The 19,029-nt window shown below is 43.1% G+C and overlaps 1 long non-coding RNA gene across 3 annotated transcripts; it reads left to right on the top strand.

Moving 5' to 3' along the window:
• The first annotated feature begins 931 nt into the window (after positions 1–931).
• Positions 932–5,412, top strand: LOC129591063 (uncharacterized). 3 transcript variants are annotated; one of them, XR_008690804.1, is made up of 5 exons: positions 932–1,302; positions 1,463–1,568; positions 1,719–1,787; positions 1,939–2,880; positions 3,882–5,412. It is a non-coding gene; the product is annotated as an uncharacterized LOC129591063 (long non-coding RNA). The 3 variants fall into 3 exon arrangements; XR_008690802.1 differs by lacking the exon at positions 1,719–1,787 and having other exon boundaries at positions 2,002–2,880; XR_008690803.1 differs by lacking the exon at positions 1,719–1,787.
• The last annotated feature ends 13,617 nt before the right edge of the window (positions 5,413–19,029 follow it).

Raw genomic sequence — 19,029 nt, 5'->3', positions numbered from 1 at the left:
CCGTTCCCTGTATACATGTGCTGAATTGACTAAGAGCAATGAAACGTTCAGTTAGCAACAAAGATGGTGGTTGAGAGGAAGTAAGGCTCACGGTCAATCGATACGAAGTGGAATGCGGCTGGGTGGTATCGATCCTCCGCGTAAGTGCACGTAAATCCTCATTTTAGGCCATAGGCTACCTTGCTGTATCACAAGCTGTTGCTGTACATTACTGTACAGTGTAAAGCTGTAGTGTACTGAAGGCACTAAACCTATCGACGCAGGAAAGTGGAAACGTATCATTCGTAGTCTAGGACGATGCATGAACAAAGCGCACGCTTGTGGGATTGACTGCGAAGAATCCGTTTTCGGAGTGAGACCTGAAACGTTTTATCGTTTGACGAAAGCGAACGTCGGTTCTAATATTACAGTTTTAGGCATTCGATTTACGACTGTTTGTTGAAATAATTCGTACGTGCTCGTAACCAAAACAGCAAAGTCATGACAAAAATAGTACTTTGGATAAATTTCTGTTAGGGTCCTGTTTTTATGCACAGACATATCCTACTTTGAGGTATCAAGATTCTAGATTTTTTGGGTATCATAGTCCAACATTTTGAAGAGCCAAAGATTAAGTATTTGCTTTGACTTGGATCTGGATAAAAATTAAAACGGTGTAAAAACTTCTGTGCTTTTTCCTCTAATTAAGCGTTGCACTTATGGTACGACAGGCACGTATAAGTAATAAGTTGGAGCACTGATAATCGTAATAAGCTGGAGCACTGATAGTGTACAACAATAGCTGTTCTGATCGCATTGTTTCAGTTTTACATTTAGGTTTCATTCAGGGTTGCTCCTGATAAGTTAACGTATCGGAAGCGGTAATAATACCACATACGAAGTAAAGGAAAATCGTACCGTATTTGAGCCAACATCATGTACTGCCTCTCGTCCTCCAATTCGAGCTGAAAGACCGGTTAACGGTTGCTGACACATTTTCGAACTCGCAAGCGCGTCGACTGCTGTATATAATAAATATTACGGCTTTTCGGAGAACAGTTCTTTCCCGTTTACATGGATTGTTTTCCAGGAACCGGCACAACGACGACGGGGAATATCGAACGTATAATTATTATTGATAAGATCACAGAATGCGATCGTTTAATCTCGTCAGAGACGAATGTTGATCAGATCCGTGCGGACATTGTCCAGCTGTTGTTCTATCTCGGGCAGCAGGCTGAAATTCATCACGGCTATAAAAATAGCGCAGCATGGCAGACATTGTAATCGACTTATGAATCACCGTACGCGGAAAAAAACTGGGTAAGCGAAGTTTAGAAGCGTACTTATCTCGCACTTATCATGGTTTGCAGCGTGTTGAATATCACAGAATCAAGAAATTTTTCCTTCGCTGATTTGTTCCGCGTCAGTCGGCACTAGTCCGATCCCGTCGTGCTGTGCTATCGCAAATTGTGTGTTGCAGAGCTTTATCGCCTACGCGAAGCGGCTTTTGGAAGAAGCTATCAGGAGGATGCCGTCAGTGCAGCTGTGACAAAGGAAATTGCAAGGCTTCCAGTCTATCTGCAACGGTAAAGTTGTTCCCCGTTGTTTTTGGTTCGAAGAAATTTCACTGAAATATCGTGTACTAAAGATAATAAAAATATATGTACTTAACGCTCACACAAGTGTCGCCTTGTAAAGATATACCGATAAAAAAATCTAAGGATTGTTTTGTGTAGGATAAACCAGACTTCATATTCAGCATTCACTTACTCGATTTATATTGCTGCTACGTTTGCCGCACAAAGGTAAAAGAATACAAGTCGCCAGAAAACAGGCATTAGTTAGCAACAGGTCATACCGTAACCTAACCGATTTTTCCTTGTTATATACCTGAATTACCTACGTAATATTTAACTAACTAGCGCTAGCGATGATGCCTTCTCTAATTGTCCGTAGCAAAACAGTCAATTATCATCCTCGTTCGCACTTGCAAAAACCCAATTGGATCTTTTCCGATAGCTCCAGCCTACGCCATGAGAAGAAAGCCTTTCTGCAGAAGATCCACAGAAAGGCCAAGAAATAATGGTGCTTGAGGAAGGTAATCGCAGAACAGGCAGCCGCCATGGACAACATCTGTTCCAAAAGCGGACTTGGCAGCATCTCTCGTGCGCTCTTGAAACAATAACTTATTGTCACAACCTATGAGCAATAACTTATTACTGAAAGGCGAAAAGTTTTACCTTTTTACTACTGTAGGATACTTTACTTGCTTCGGAAAAGTGACGTATAAATTTCCTATTTTCGCTCTTTTATTCACCGTGTATTTATGTGATGTATAGGTTTTCTTAAGCGGGACATTGATAGTATATCGCAGCAGCAGTTTCTGTTATCGCATTATTCAATAGTTTTACCATGCGACTTCATGATTGTTCATGATAAGTTGGCGTATCTGTCGTATCATAAGCTGTCAAGTAGTGAAGGTACATGTACGGCAGGGTGCTCATTGTCAGCGAAAACAACATCGTGCTTTTTTAAAATTTAATGGAGCTTAAAGATTGGTAAGCTGGCTTATTTTTGAACTTGTCACCGACGTTTACCGATACCGGTCACTCAGCGTGCATCTGTATTACCATTAACGCTACAAGAATTTATTGTCATGACTCGTGAAAAGGATGATGGAGAATGGCAAACCTCCGTTGTCGATAAGATCGCAACTTATGACCGTTCCATCTCGTCGGAGACGGATGTTGGTAAAATCCGTATGGATATTATTGACCTGTTGATATATCTCGGGAAGCAAGCGGAAATTTATAACAGCTACTGGCGGGCTACAAGAACAGCGCAAAATGGCAGTTGCTGAGATCGACTTATGATGCAACCGCTGCCCGCAAAATCGGGGTGGGTAAAACTTAAAGCTACGTACGTATACATACCTATAATCTATTCACATGGTGACTGCAAGGAGATTTTGATGAGTCTTCTAAAAATTTATACTGAATCCTAAAAGCTTTCTCAAAATTCCGTGTATCTTTGCACACTGACCGTTTACCTATAACAGTTTACCTATAAGTAATGTTGTAAGTAAGGTATATATAAAACGCCCATGGACCCGATGCGTATTTGGAATTATTTGGGATATTGATAATTTTATATTTGGATTGTGGTACAGAGTGTATAGTTGCTTAAATGCCATAGAATCAAGAACTTTTCCGGCCTGGCCTTGTTCCTTATTCTCTTGGCACTTGGCCGAAGCTTTGTGGTATGTTATTGTCAATGGTGCGTTGAAGTGTTTTATTAGCGTAAATTTGTAACAGCATCAAGTAGGTACATAACCAGGTACTGTATTTTTTGAAAGAAGCTAAATCGGGAGGATGCAGTCGCTGCATTGATGACAAAGGGGAATGCAAGACCTCCAGCAGATCTGCAGCGGTAAAGTGGAACGAGATGCAACGAGATGCAACGGCTTCTAAGGATTAACACAAATAATATTCAAATATTTTGTGCTAAAAACGAGAATAATAAAATAATCTGCGGCTGAACTTTAGGATTTTGTAAGACAAAGCCAGACTGGATATCACATGCAGTACACTGACGAGAACAGTACCTTTTTACAGTCGTGAGTACAGTACCTGGTTATGTACCTACTTGATGCTGTTACAAATTTACGCTAATACCACCAACCAAAAGAGAACACAAGATTGCCAAAGAAAAGAGGTTTTCGATCAGCAACATATTTTGTGATTTTTTCCTTATTATACTCGTAATTGAAGTGATTTCCTAATTCAGGGGTTTAGGTACTTGGCGCTAGCGTAAAAGTTTAGCTAAATTGTGATAAGCAACGCAGTGTTACCGTTCCTGGTTCACGTTCGCTCACTAACTAACTAATCCTTTCCCGATAGCTCCAGCCAACGTCGTGCGACGAAAGCAGTTCCACAAGAGATCAACACTGCTTGGAGATCCAGCGCTTAACAGATATCATTGCGGAACAAGCGGCTGTCATCGACAAGTGACAACATGAAGAACGTCTTAAAAAAATCGACGACCATAATTTTCCTCCGCGACCCTCCCCTAATTAGCAAAGCGTTTCACATTGTGCGCCGCAGACAGAATTGTTCAGTAACCGCTGCAGCAATAAAGTGCGATTATCCTTTGTGTGTTTTGTCCGATCGTATACCTTACCTTCCAAAATTAACTTTACATTCTCTTTATACGTAGTTTATATGTCGATATATTATCTTTATTTGTTGCTGTTACGATAGTAATGAATGTCTATGATAAATATGCCCTTGAGCAGTTCCGGCATAACACTTCCGTTATGCTAGTTCACGTCTTGTTTACAAGTTCACATCTATGCGTTCTCATTACCGATATACAATTCTGTATATAAGCCGGCTACTGTACCGTTATGCAATATCGCTATGCAGCCTGACGACTGAGCAATACATGGATAATAAACGCTAACGCTAAACCACCATTTTGGTGGCTCCAGGGGCTCGCTATGCATTCTATCTGTATAGCACGGACCAGCGCCCGCTAACACTTTAACTGGTCGTTCTTGACCTTTTGTTTTTGCATAATGCTTATATTTTTGCTTAACGCTAATATCTTGGCTATGCCCGATGTTTCCGTTCAACATCACCAAACGGAAGAACGACGACCGCACGCTTATTGAAGAATCATCTGAGCACAAGCGCAACGCCCGTGATCCCGACCAAATTCCGGTCCCCGACTCGCCTCCTTCTGACCCGAAAGCAAACGGACCAGCAACAAGAAATCGTGTGAAACTTCCGGAACTCACCCTTCAAGAACAATACGCAAAATTGGATCAAGCCACTCGACCACAGAAAGATCTGACAGCCCCACCGGAACCAGCCATCCAAGCGCAACAAATTGCTGAAGAAAATCTGCAACAACCGCAACCAGGAAACGATCTTGCAATACCACCGGAGCAAGTTCCCGTGCAGCCAATTAACGGAGGATCACCACCTTGACAATCTGTACAGTCCCCGAGACGTAGTCCCACCTCGTCACGCTTCTTTCGGTACGGATCAAAATCTACGCCTCAATCCCCAGAACGCAACCTGACCTCGCCACGACGATCTGCAGCAAAATCCATAGAACGCAATCCAGCCTCGCCACGCACTATCCGGCGCGTAACGCCTGAAGCTTTAGCGAACCTTGACAACATCATTAAGGACGCAACGTTGAAAGCTTCGCGCATTCCGACACCGCCTCGACCACCAGTTCCCCACAAGCGCATTTCACCGGCTAAAACATCTTTCCTCAGTAATCAAGTTATCTAAATATTAAATTGCGTAAGTTGCGGCCGATCTGATTATGTGGATCTAGGAAGTGAACTACTGACGCGGGTTGTTGTTTCAGTATAGGCATCCAAGAGAGGGTTAATCCAAAAAAAAACTTGCACATAAACGACGAGTTCCATCATTACTCAACTTTAACTGAAATAACGAAAAAAAAACTTTAACGCTGTACGAGTATCGAATACTTGATCGTGTGCTGCGACGAAACACAAATTGAGTACGGATTGCACCAGCCCCAACGATCCAGTTCTCGGCAGTATAAAAACCACTGGAACGCATCGTAAAAGTACCTGGTGAACGGTTCATTCGTGACGATTAATTAAATTCATTGCGTTTGCGAATGGTTCTGGTGAATGCAACATTCGCAACAAACGAATATGTTAATTCATGGCTATTCTTCTCGTGAAAACGGGTTCGTTGTCGAACTGTTTTATGCTTTTTACAGTGCATGTCGCTGGTGCAACCGCATTAACTGCAACTATCGCACGGGTTCTGCTGTAACAGCTATGAGCATTCGCGGCGCGCCTTTACACCCAGCCAAATACTGGTCAGTCCCTTTAAATTATTACCGGCCAAACTTATACCGGTCGGCATTATCTGTCCTTATTTCACGGTGGCAGAATATTTTTAAAGATCCGTGTGGAATGATCGCAGAGTGTAAAGTGCTGATTTTCTATTGGGAATCGAGCTGCATTGTACCGCAAGTTGCGTTGTGCATCGCTTTGAAGACCTTTGTTGGGAAAACAAACGATGGGCGTCTACTGCATGGAATTTTATTGCGCGTTGCAAAGTAAAAATCCCTGCTGGCCACATGGCTTGGGTGAACGTCAAGCCGAGCCTAACAAGATTTCCTGATCGTGTAAAATCGAAAAATGGGCTGTTTCGCAGTTTGTCACAAGCCAACATGTTAAGTGCGCATACAGAGAATGTCAGTATCTTTTGGTATTAATTTCATCCTGTGCGACGCCTCGGATGGTTTGTTCCTTGGTAATGGGATCAACGGAGCAGTTTCCGCTTAGCCAAATCCATTAGCAGCGTGCTGCCTTGGAGGATTCCGACCAAACCGTGATCAGATGCCATTGTTCCGGTACCGCACATGGGGAATGCGTCGCCGTAACCTTTCCGTGCCATATCGTTTGTTTTTATTTTTACTCGTGATTTGCTGTATTTTACTGTTGTTTTGTTTTGATAAACGATACTATCAGATGGCGCTGGCTAAGCGCGCATCGTCCAACGACGGAGGAACAAAACGAACCCGGATGTAGGCTTTAATGCCGAAATCTGAACACACCCCGCGTTTTGCGCGCAAGCCAAGAACCAACTGGTCTCTGTAGGCAGCGCAGCTGCCTTATAGAGCTATCAAAACGCATGCAAATGCCAAGACAGGAAAAATCCCAAAACCAACCAATGAGAGAAGGGCTGAATCATAAGCCCGCCCTGACATCCCTGTACGGTCTAACATTGAGCTCCTGCGAAGTGCAGGTAAATGGCGTGATGCGCCGTAAAAGAACAGTGGATACAGGGACCGGTACGGTCCCTGTACTATGTCTAATAGACTGTACTACCGGGTGGCTCGGTTCCAGTTCGGTCGGCTCACGTGGTCCGGTATGGGATCTGGTTCAGTCAGGTTTGGTCCGGCTCGGTCCAGGTTTGGTCGGCTCGGATCAGGTTCGGTTTAGGAGTGGTTCTCGGTCGGTTTGGCTCGGGTTCGGTCGGTCTGGTTCGGCTTCACGCGGTCCAGTGCCTAGGTCAACGAACTGTCGCGCCAGAATCCAGGGTCGGATGCGGAAATCGGTAGATTCCGCATTTTATCCGTCTGGGGAAAGGTCATGGTCTGGGGAAAATCGGGCAGGGGTTTGGGGCACAGGTACGGCCATGACCCTGCAAACACAAAAATACGCTGCTCCGGGTAGGGAAAATCAGCTGCTCCGCCGGGGGAAAGGTTGTTGTCCCAGGTAGGGCGGGCAGGGTTTTGGTGGGGTGAATTTCTCGGCGTGGTGATGGTGGTCGATCCGGCCGTAGGGATCGGGGTTGGCATGGCTGTTGGTGGTGGTGAAGGGTCCGCAGGTTTCCTGCTGGTCCGGGTTGCGTCCACCGTCGGCATCCGTCATCGGTACGGTGTGGCTGTGGGTTTGTCCGTCCATCGCTGCACTTCTGGCTTGGCGATATCTCCATCCCTTTCTGGGAGAGGCAGTTTCCTCCGCGTTCTGCGGGAGTGACGGCACAGCTCCGGCGACTGACGGGAAATCCGGGGGAGCCGGGTGAGCTCCGTACCCGGGGTTGGCACAGGGCGCGATCACGCGATCTGGTCCACAACTCAGAGGTGGCCCGTGAGCGGGGCAAGCCCGCTGTGCAACATACGAACGTAACCACGATCTGCTACCATATCAGATGGCGCTGGCTAAGCGCGCATCGTCCAACGACGGAGGAACAAAACGAACCCGGATGTAGGCTTTAATGCCGAAATCTGAACACACCCCGCGCTTTGCGCGCAAGCCAAGAACCAACTGGTCTCTGTAGGCAGCCCAGCTGCCTTATAGAGCCATCAAAACGCATGCAAATGCCCAGACAGGAAAAAACCCAAAACCAACCAATGAGAGAAGGGCTGAATCATAAGCCCGCCCTGACAATACAATGTTTCAGTTTTCGCAGTGCTTCAAAATTCAGGAAAGGGAGTGTTATGTGACGTGCAGTCACGTACGTATACAGTTCGTCATGACGGAAAATGTCATGATTGTTCTACAGTAAACGTAAACATGTAACGAAAATTCCCGACTATTCCAAAGTAAACAAATAAACCTTCAACACAAATCACTGAGTTGAACAAACCAAAGAGCTTCAGAGAACATCATCTCAAAGGCATATGTACACGCAGTTAGCAAAGCCCTACCCTAGCTTAGTGGTGGCTCTTGATTAAATGACTTGTAAATAAGCTTCCTGCATAATCCACTCGTCAAAACGATCGTTAATGCGGAACCAACATTCGTACAGACCGGCATCTTTCCATGTCACGCTGGCGATTTTCATAGTGGAATGGCAGCGCGACTGCGGATTGATCCCCACCTCAAAACGCCCATAAAATCCCCACCACGACTTGGATTTATCGGCCAACTCCGCGATAGAGTCGGTTATCAACAGGTAGGTTCCACTGCGCCAGAGGAAGCGGTGCATAAGCTGTCCGCGTAGAAAGTTGAAGCGGACCGCGCAGACCATCTCCGCTGGGTCGCCGTAGCGCACGGTGATGTTCTTCATGGGCGGATCAAAGACCTCGTGGCGGAAGAGGGTCGCGCTGACCCAGTAGCGTTGCGTCACGACCAACTGGCTCCCGTTGGAGTGCAGACACTCGTACTGACCGGTGTGGCCGTACGTGAAGTTCTCCAACGCGATGGAGAACGCACCAGTCGCCGGATCGTACTCGCTTGCCCGCTTCCAGCTCCACATAATGGTTTCCCCAGCACTGGTATTTCTTGTGAAATTGCAGCGATAGTTCATTCCCTTGAACACTCGTGGGGCAATGTGCCATTTGTAAGAGAGACCTGCCTTCCTCTGTAAGTGTACGCCGGCGGAATCATGGTATGGGAAACCTGTGGGTAAAAACCGACAGTTAAAATAAGCGTTATAAATTTAACTTGAAATAGCCCAATTATCTGTAGGATACTTCGATTAAACCTGTCATCGACCGGAGCGCAGCGAAGGAAGTCTAATTCAGGTGAAATAAAAACTTTTCTGTCTGTCTGTCCGTTACAGAAGTTAAAAATGGCGTCATATAAGGAAGTAAAAATGACCTCATATGAGAAAGTAAAAATACGACGTCCTTAAAGGAAGTGCAGAATTATTTGCGCAGAAACGCGACATCAAAGATTCGAAGTGGCGCTAGCCAGCACGTCAGCCTAAAATATGGTAACTACAGCAAACTTTCTGTAAAGTCCAGCGGCAACGATGCGACATTGCTCGTCGAATGCGCATGACGGTATATCTTGACCCCAGTTGAATTACGCAATTAACGCTCTCGGTTCGTAAAGTGATCTCGAAAATTTATTTTTTTCGAACTTCTTTCCCAAATGGAAGAAAGTTTGACAAAATAAACTTTCGAGATTTAGCGAGTTAATACTAAAAAAATGTATTCGTCTCTCCGTCTTACCGATGACGTCTTGCCGTCTTCGTACTTACAGATACTCGCCTCTCCGTCTTTGTACATGCGCTGAACTAAATAAGATTTCATATATGATATTTCTATTAATAAGGCAAGCCGGATGCATTCAGACAATTTTCTTTTTCTGCAGAAAGGTGGTTGACTAGCTTCCGCACATGTCTTATAAAATTTGGTTGTGTGCAGTGGTACAAAGGGTAGGGTATGGTATCGCGTAAATTCAACGGCTATATACATACTGCCACAGTGCAGAAAAGGCCATTTCCGTGATTACAAACAGTTGTGTTTTACCAAATTTCACCTAGCGGCTCGACTGAGAATTCAAGGACGGCTTTAGACCGCCTCTTTGTGAAAGTATTTACCCAGTGCCGACCAAGAAATGTTTAATTACAGAAATTTGCAAAAATTCTTCATCGGAGCGATTGACAGACTGATTAAAGAGTCGTGCGATAAAAATTTTCTGCGAGGCAACTTTGTAACCGCAGTCTTCAATCACTTAAAACTGCTTACCGCACCTACCTGTAAACAATAAATAAAAAATCAAAAATTTGACACTGATAAAATAAGCTATAGAAGTATCGCATGCACCGGTACTCAGTTCTAAAGGTCCACACTCCACTCCTGGCAAAATGGCGGCAAAATAGGTACATAAGTAGGAACAGAAAAAGCTGTTCTGCACTGAAACGCTATGTAGTGACTTAATTAGTTTTTCATCATTTCTTGTTAAACAACTATAAGTACTTCGCTCGGCCCATTATTTTAATCAGAACCGGTTTAGGGATCAATATATTAATCACTTTTTACTGCATAGATGCAGTGCGGGTCTTACTGCATAGATTGCATTACTGATAAGCTGCATAGACTGAATGGTAATGCATAGACTGCATTGAAGTCAGCCGTGGTTGTTCATGTAGCCGCCCGCCAAAGATGCTGTCAGTCTGGTAAAGTGATTAATATAATGATCCCTAAAGCGGTACTGATTGAAATAATGGGCCAAGCTAAGTATAGAAACTTTTTAAGCAAAGTATGCAGCACAAAAATACAAATTTTCAGAATTGTTAAACGCAGGGATATGCCCTGCTGAGCGCTGCGCTCCGGTTTTCCAATGAACCTATCCCCGATAGGTTCATTGGAAGGGTTGTTATCCAACCAAGGTTTTGGAGGAGGAATGTGATGGGAATGTGAGCCGGAAGTGACGTGATTGGCGGGATACATTTATTAATTTCTGACATTTTTACAACAAAATCCACAATCTTTATGCTAGCTGTTTGTAACAGGAAAAGCCATTAGTAAAGAACAACAGTCCAAAACCAAAAATTTGCACGCAACGGAATTTGATGATTCTCGCAGTTTTGCAATAGTTTTCAAGGATTAAAAAGCCGCTGACGAATTACGTCAAGTACTATATCTGATAATCAGCTCCTAGTCTTCCACAACGGTCACCGTGTGGCAACTCGATCTCCGTCTATTTCGGCAGATAATCTTACAAAATTAAATAGAGCCAAGTCACAATGTCGATCTTGAACGGACGCAAGTTTCTGCAAACATTTGAGCAATCAAATTAAATCAGAGGTGAACCAAGCCATTCAAAGTATATGGCAATATGTGTCAGTAGCTAGAACTTCTCGCATTTCTTGAATCTGAAACTGCACTGATCACAAAATTTGTCAGAAATACATTTATAAATGTATTCACTGCCGATGCGCAGTGCTTTATAGTTCAGGTACCCGGATTCTGACCTTCCATTTTTAATAACACAAATTCATCACACCACATCACCGTCCCATCACTTATCACATTTTTTAATCACGGCCACTATTGTTCGGCATGATGGGATTGTGAGCAGGAAGACGGCGTGATTGTGAAAGTGTGTGACGACGTGATGACAACCCTACGGCTATCGGTGCATTTTTCCTAGTAAATGAATGGATTAAAACAGTACAGCGATAAAAAAAATAAAATGACGGATTCAGTCGAAATTGTCAAGGTAGAACAAATCGGACCTGCGAGCCGAAAGCAAAAAGAAGGCAATCAAAACTAAAAATTTACCACAAAGTGGGATTTGTTACAAGGACGCTATACCCAACTGGTTAGACGAGTTTGGTTGCGGACAACCTAATTCTTCACTCACAAGTCAGCAATAGAAGGAAAATTACTGTACACAAAAGCTAATTTAGAACTACGGCTTTTACGTAATGCGTAACGGAAATCAGTATACAGGATTATGAATTTCGGGGTGGCGTTATCATTACGGAGGTAGAATAATACACGAGGAAGTCACCAAACGTCAGCGATAGCAGGTAAAGTAACTGTTCAACAGCTGCTTTTTCGGCAGGTCTATTGTAGAAAATAATAAAGCATAATAATTTGCTATGTCACTATGTGTGCCCTTTCCATAACGAAAGGTGGTTGTTGTATCAGAATACAGCGAAATTATTCTGCAGCGTTTCAAAACATATACGATTTCAAAACATGTACGATTTCAAAACATGTACATTTCAAAACACGCTCTCTCCTGTACGATGCGGTGCAGCTCATGGTCAGGCTGTGTCCCAAAGCTGAATTAGACAAACTGGTCAAGGTTGAAATCTATAGAAACTCAGTACCTTCGTGCGGTTCGTGTTGTGGCTGTTGTTGCAGTAAATAAACAGCGTGCCACCTTCGGGTGCCCGAATGATCTCCGTCAAGGGAGGCCATTCCGCCGTGAAGAATTCCTGAGACTCCGGACCGCGACCGTATCCCTGCAGATGCATGGTCCCGTTGCCGTTGCGTTGCTTGGCTTCGTTCAAAATCTGATTCACTACAACAGAATATATTATGGTTATCAACCTTTGTTTAAGGGAAAAAAGAGAGCGCAACAGGTGGCAGCTGCATGTTTCCAGAGCTACCGGGGTGGCTCAAAAAAATGTCGGGCTCAGATTTTGCCTTGGTTTTCGCAAACCGCTTGCCACACCGTGAACTCTTCAGACTCATTCGATAAAAACTGTATTCGCTACCCAAAGTCAGCAAAATATTTTGCGAAAAAATTAGCAATGCTCCTTTGTAATGGTGGCTACTAAAGCCATGTCGAAATTTATTTGGGCCAGTTGGCAAAATTCAGAATCTTGTGGCACTTCTTTCCTCGAAAAACTATTTGTTATTTCGAACGTTTTCAACGGTTTTGTCTAGAAAAAGGCCTTTCTTATCCAGAGAAAAAACTTACTGGTTTAATGCATGAGCTGGAAGGAGTATGCAGCATTTAGTGACTTTCAAAAGAAATGCCGGTGTTTTATCTCTGTTTCTACAAATTTTCGCTACAATGTTTTGGCATGAGATGCCGTAACAATAAATTGCGGTTTATATGGTAAATGTAGCCAAGGCAACAATTGCAGAAACAAGTTTTTACGAGATCGGTTAAAACGCTAGTAGGTTGAAAAATGCTAGCACGAGGATTTAATGACAAGAAAATGCCCGGAGATCTGATTGCCGGCTTCTTGGCCAAACACAGTCACTAAAATATCGCTGTTCTTTGTGTTAAAAGAAGTAACAGTTCTTCTACCCGAAATATGTAATAGCGAGGCAGAAAGTACAAGTAAATCTCTACTGAATGACAGCAATGTTTTAATCGGAAATGCGTAAATTTTCGTTTCCTGGCCAATCCAACGCCATAAGTCAACTCGAAAACTGATGGTAATGACCATCGTGATACGGTAGTCCACCGTATTACATAGGGTTGAAATCACGCTTTCACCATTTCACATTTCACTTTTCATTTCACTTTCATTTCACAATCACGCGGACCCTCGCGTGAAACGTGAAAGTGAAATGAAACGTGAAATGCATGAAATGGTGAAATCGTGAAATCGCTTGAAATGCATCAGAAGCGGACGAAACTAGAGCGATTCCCTATATTTCTTGCAACGAAAATGTTCACACCGTTGTATTTTTTTGTGTGACCGCTTCTAATTCGATTCCCTGCATTAAACAGCACTGCGCGTAAGCATTAATGTTGCAACTGGAAGAGAAGAAAACGTTTTTCGTACGCTTTTAGTGCAGGTAATTTCAGAAATCTAAATGCATAGCTAGCCAAAACGCCTAAGATTAAATTCTATTCTTCTTCCCAGTAATACTAAGAATTCGGCTAATTAAAGAAAACTATTCGTGCCAAGGTAGAAGAACTCGGTTTGTCAAACTGGGATCTCGTACAGCTGATAAGAAAGAAATAATCTTTAGAGGTGTTTACAGTGCAATTAAGATCAAATGCAAATAATGAAATTTCTCGGCTACTTACAGCTAGACCTCGCACGGACAAGCTCAAAAGGCGCGCCGCGCGCCCAAATACGACTAGTATCTAACTCGAAAGAAATTCCGTGCCGCAGACGCTACTGCGCTGTTTTTTTGAATCGAAATGAACATTTTCTTTGTACGCCTTGTTCTTATACACCGATTACCATTTTCAAACTTCTACTCCTAATTTTAGTTTTAAACAGTTTTATCTTATTCTGTAGTAAAAACAAAAGCAAATTGCACAATCTTTTTGCACTTACTGTATAGTCTGTACTGAATAATAAATTTAGTAATCCACTTACAACGAATTTTTTTGAAATATTAAACTTCTACTAGTACCGTGCAGTTGCAGTATTAAGTAATATTTTAACTGCTTTCGGCTGTTTGCAACCCTAATAAAAGCCAAAATAATCTATTTAAATTTAATTTTTTATTTCACGTTTCATTTCATTTCACTTGATTTCACTTTCATTTCACTTCTTTTCACAAGTGGGTCTAAGCCTCGTGAATTTCAACCCTAGTATTACTATTACAATAGTAGTTTAACACTTGTTTGTGCGACCCAAATACTCTGTACAGCGGTAAAACAACCCCTGGAAAAGTTTCGACGATACATAGAACGATCGGTAGGACGTTGATAGGTGATAATTACGGCAGTAAACAACTAAAGATACGATAGCGGTAGTATACAGAGACGAGTTAGCAATCGTATAGCTTTATCGGTCTACATCTGTAAGGCGGCTAGTTCTGACCGACGGTAAAACGACTGTCACCGGTGAATAGGGTGGGCGAATATGCACTGTCAAATCGGCAGTCCACTGCGTTGGCCCTGTTAGCGGCAAAGACGCAGTTGACTCCTAATGGAAGCTGCCGCGTACCGCTTCGTTTGCTCGGCTCAGAGCATTCGCCATTCGGTACTCTGCTACCAAACAATCGCCAAAGTGATTAACATTATACAGTGGCTACTGGCTGAACGAAATCGAATTTATCGTAAAGCAAGCGTAACCGGTTTTTCGATAGGTCATCGGAGACAGATGGAGCTGCAGCATACAGAGCATGTGTACTAAACTGTGCTGGTATACTCTCTCCAAGTTGAAGCATCGGGCGAAATCAGAGCGCTCCCCCACACCAAGCAGGAAATCAGTCACGCTTGCTTTACGGTAAATTAGTTTCGTTCAGCCACTGTATAATATTAATCACTTGCTATCGTTGTAATTGCTCATAATACGGTGCTCAGGCAAGTACTGTATAGCTGACAGATTGTGAGCTCAGATTTTGACGAAAGCTGATGGCTCTTGTATGCTGCGCCTTTCACTGTAAACACATTTACTAATTTCGTTTCCGAACTTCCCTCCAGCTTACTCAACCTTTCGTCCCAATTTTTGCCGCGGAGGTTGACAAGCAAGAGTACCCTAGACCCACTTCCACTGGACTGGTGCCACAATTTTGCTTCTGGGAACCAAGAGGGTAAGAATTTTTTTACTTAGCCAGTACTAGGAAAATGCACATTGCGTGCAAGTGGTAGACCGGAGCGCAGCGTGTACTTGCAGGGCTAGCTCTCAAGATCTGCCCTGACTTTGACTTCCGAACTTCAACTCTGACTGCTCAGTATCTGACTATTAAACTCGAGCTCAGCCAAACAAAAATACCTCAGCCAGCAAATTCTACCATTACCGTTCTGCTCACAATCAGAGGCTGTACACATAGAAACAGCAAGCCTAAACGCATGAAGGGAAGTGGCCCGGTACATGGTATCAAATTTGTATACAGACAGGCCCGTCTTTAATGGGAGGGGCGCACTCCACCCCCCCCCAACCCTCCCGGAGGGAAAAAAAATGAAAACAGTTGCGCCAGAAACTGGCGCACCGGCGCGATAATTTTCAAGACCGGGCGAGTGAACTGGCGTCGATGGCGCACTTAATCTTTCAAATTTTTTATTTCTTACGAAAATCAGTAAAAACTTGGCATGCGAAATGACAGCTTCTTGCTGTTAGCTTTGCAATTGTAGCCTACCAAGCGGGAACCATTTTCGTAGCAGCCTATTGCCGTAACTATAGATTGTCACCTTCGTTACACTTGTAGCTGGCAGAAAGGTGGACGGGTGGATGGTGGATGTTCAGTGAAATCGCATCCACCAATCTGCCGACCTCCGGCAGATTGGTAGATGAGACGTCCACCTTTCTGCCGGATCACATCTGTAAGCGAAATGTTCCGGTTAAAGATACGTAAGTGCCAAATTCGTGTAAAGGTAAGAAGAACTTAACGGAGGTAAGCCGGTGCATGGTAAGTACCAAACTCGTGTATCTGTACGAAAATGTCTGCTTTCGCGCACTTTGAAGCCCGTTTTCGCATTGGTTCGAAACATTTCATAGCCAAACGATTTGTATACACTAGCGTGAAAACTATTTATGCGCGCAACATCTGGTTCGGGAGATCTGGATAAAATAAAATTCCGATAGTTTAAACACAACTTAGACCTGTGCAAAAACGATCGTCTTTCTAGTGGCGTTTTAGGGCGGAATTTGAAGATCGGTTGGTATTGTAACTCTACACCTCCGTCCTTTTAAACTTTGAAATTTTATTTTACTGAAGCTTGCCGCATGTTGCGCGCACTAATAACGGTTTTTACGCCAGTGCATAACAACCATTGGACTACACAATGCCACAAAACAATGCAAAAAATTGCTTGCTCGTGCGCGAGAATGAAGCTTTTCTCATAGGTGCAGTACTTGCTTGAACTTGGCGCCATGCTCCAGTACACTCTCTTAACTACTGTAATATGGTTTACAGAATGCTCCTGAATTTGCACAATGGTTTGATGGAAGAAGGGTAAGTAAAAACGAAAAACGACAGAATTAGATGAATTAGAATTAGTTGTTTTCGGTGTTCCGTTATACCGACTGTACTTTTACTTTTAGAAAAGACGTCCTTTTGCGTCATAATAAATATCCTATTGTACGAGTATAAAAGATAGAAAAGCGATTTTTGTTGAATTAGAGGTCCTCTACGTCAGCAAAAGTAGAAACCTGTCTGTCTGTCTGTTACGGAAGTAGAAGGTCACTTCCTTATTGGGTTGGCACTTCCTTATTACCTTACTTGCTCATTAGCGTTCCCACACGCGTCGCGGGGACATACTAACTAGAAAGAGGCACTCAGGCAGTAAAACCCAAGAGAAGGGTCATGGCTCGGGCCAAGGCCCGCAGTTAACAATATTTTGCTAAGTGACTTAGGAAAATGGAAAATAGCTACCATTGAAATTTACCGAAAGCCAGCAATTTGTGCAGAGTTTTTCTCAATTTACATCATTGTCTTTTTTCTATGTGAATATTCACCTGCTTTTTTTAACATACTTTGTGTAGCCGCCTACATAACGGCATACCTGTATTACATTAATACATACCTGTATTAATGTAATACATATTAATGTATTACATTAATACTGTGTAAGTAACGGCTCGGGAGAACTTTGGTACGCTTTGTGCACGACTATTTCTGGAGTCCACAATCTTAGCTTGTAGACTACCGTAGTGTGCGCAGTCATCCGTACGTAGTACCCATCTCTGGACAACAGCGATTCCTGTATTTGATAGTTTGTTTGGTGATGTGATATTCAGATTGCTTAGCCTTTTCATAGGTTTTCGTTAGATTTCTTAAATTTAGGATTTTCAAAATTTTGAAAGCTTTTTGGCGACGAAGATAAAATGGCAACACCATTTGCCGTTAATTACTTGCTATCCAAGCTACAGAAAACTTCACAAAACTACGACTACCGGTGGCTACACGACCTGCAGAAGACTACACAAGCGCCAAGACCACAGGTAGCCCGAGAGTACTCAGATGACTATTGGTGACCAGAAAGACTGTAGGTAGCGACGGAGACTGCATTTGAAAATGGTGGCCTATAGGAAATACCGATACAAGTCGATAATGGTGATCCAGAAAAATAACCGTGTACGAAGTGTCCCATATTTAGCCCGGAACATGCCGGGCCGAAGGCCGAGCCCGGATTGACCAAAAACTACCCAGGAGTCAGGAGGAGTGGTGCCAGCCACAGTAACGAAAATACGAAAACGTATATGAGTGTTCAAAGTTATTAAAATGTACTTCAAGTGATTAAAATAAACTTAAAATGTGCTTAAAGCAACTAAAGTGACTTACTCTTTTTTTTATTTTCACCCATTCAGCTTACAGAAAACATTTAACATCACAACACAGTATACTCAATCAGCAGAAAACAGCCTCGGGAGGTCTAAGAACAAAGAACAACTGATCTAAATTTTCTCCCGGTGGACTTAAAGTGACTACAGTACTCGTACTAATAAAGTGATTACAATATGCGAAAAATCAAGGTATGCAACGAGGGTTGACCAGTTCTGAAACTGGATTCGTAGAACCGATGAGGCCATTCCAAAAAACGAACCCAAACACTCAAAAAGTATTAGCATGAATCCCGGATAGGTGTTATATTACAGCCACTGGAAGACCAATTGGTTGGCTGTGTCTATCCAGTAATTTTCTTTATATAAGCACGGGAAAGGCCAAAGGGCCTGTCCCGGGCCAGGCTGTGTTACTCGGGAAAGATTAATCATTTCCACCAATACGCCGCCACCTCTGCCAAAACCTTGCCTCATAATTCCGATCCTGTTTTCGTCAGATTTCTATTCTTCTGTCTTCCCGACATAAAAACGAGGAAACGCTTCATTTGATCAACGAAGAAGAACATTTAATTGCCGAAAAGTAGCTTTCGAAAATTTAATAAGTGTGCCTCATCATAATTAAGTACGTCTCGTCGTTTTGGTGCGCTGATAAAAGCGCAACGCATACTCAAATACTCTGTATGCGTTGAAAACTACCTCCAATCCTTAAGGCTGCGCTCCGGTCTGTTCATGCACGCAATAGTGCATTTTCCTAGTAACTATAATAATACTAACGATCTTCGATCACGATCGTCTCGAGGTCAACAAAATTATTGCGATTCTGTTAGTTTATACACTCTCTCCATATTGTATATAACAAGGATGGCGTAATAAGGATGGTATAGAAAGTTCTGACGGTATAAGTTATTTACGGGATAAGGAAGTGATGGCATAATAAGGAAGACATCTTTTACTTCCGAGACTCAAACAGATCGGGAGGCCGACAATTCCATTTTTTGTTGGTTGTTTCGCTCCGGTCGATAACATTATTCATATGAATTCACTGCAGCTGTTCTTTGCAGTTGTTGCTACTTATTAGAGTAGGATTTACAAGAATTTTATGCTGTACGTGTCTTCACTACTGCATTGTCCAAAATGCCTATTGATTGTGGAT

The sequence above is a fragment of the Paramacrobiotus metropolitanus genome, unplaced genomic scaffold (assembly GCF_019649055.1).
Source record: "Paramacrobiotus metropolitanus isolate TYO unplaced genomic scaffold, Prichtersi_v1.0 Parri_scaffold0000044, whole genome shotgun sequence".
NCBI classification, from domain to species: domain Eukaryota; kingdom Metazoa; phylum Tardigrada; class Eutardigrada; order Parachela; family Macrobiotidae; genus Paramacrobiotus; species Paramacrobiotus metropolitanus.
Note: the sequence above shows the minus strand (reverse complement) of the source record. Positions and strands in the feature narration are given on the sequence as shown.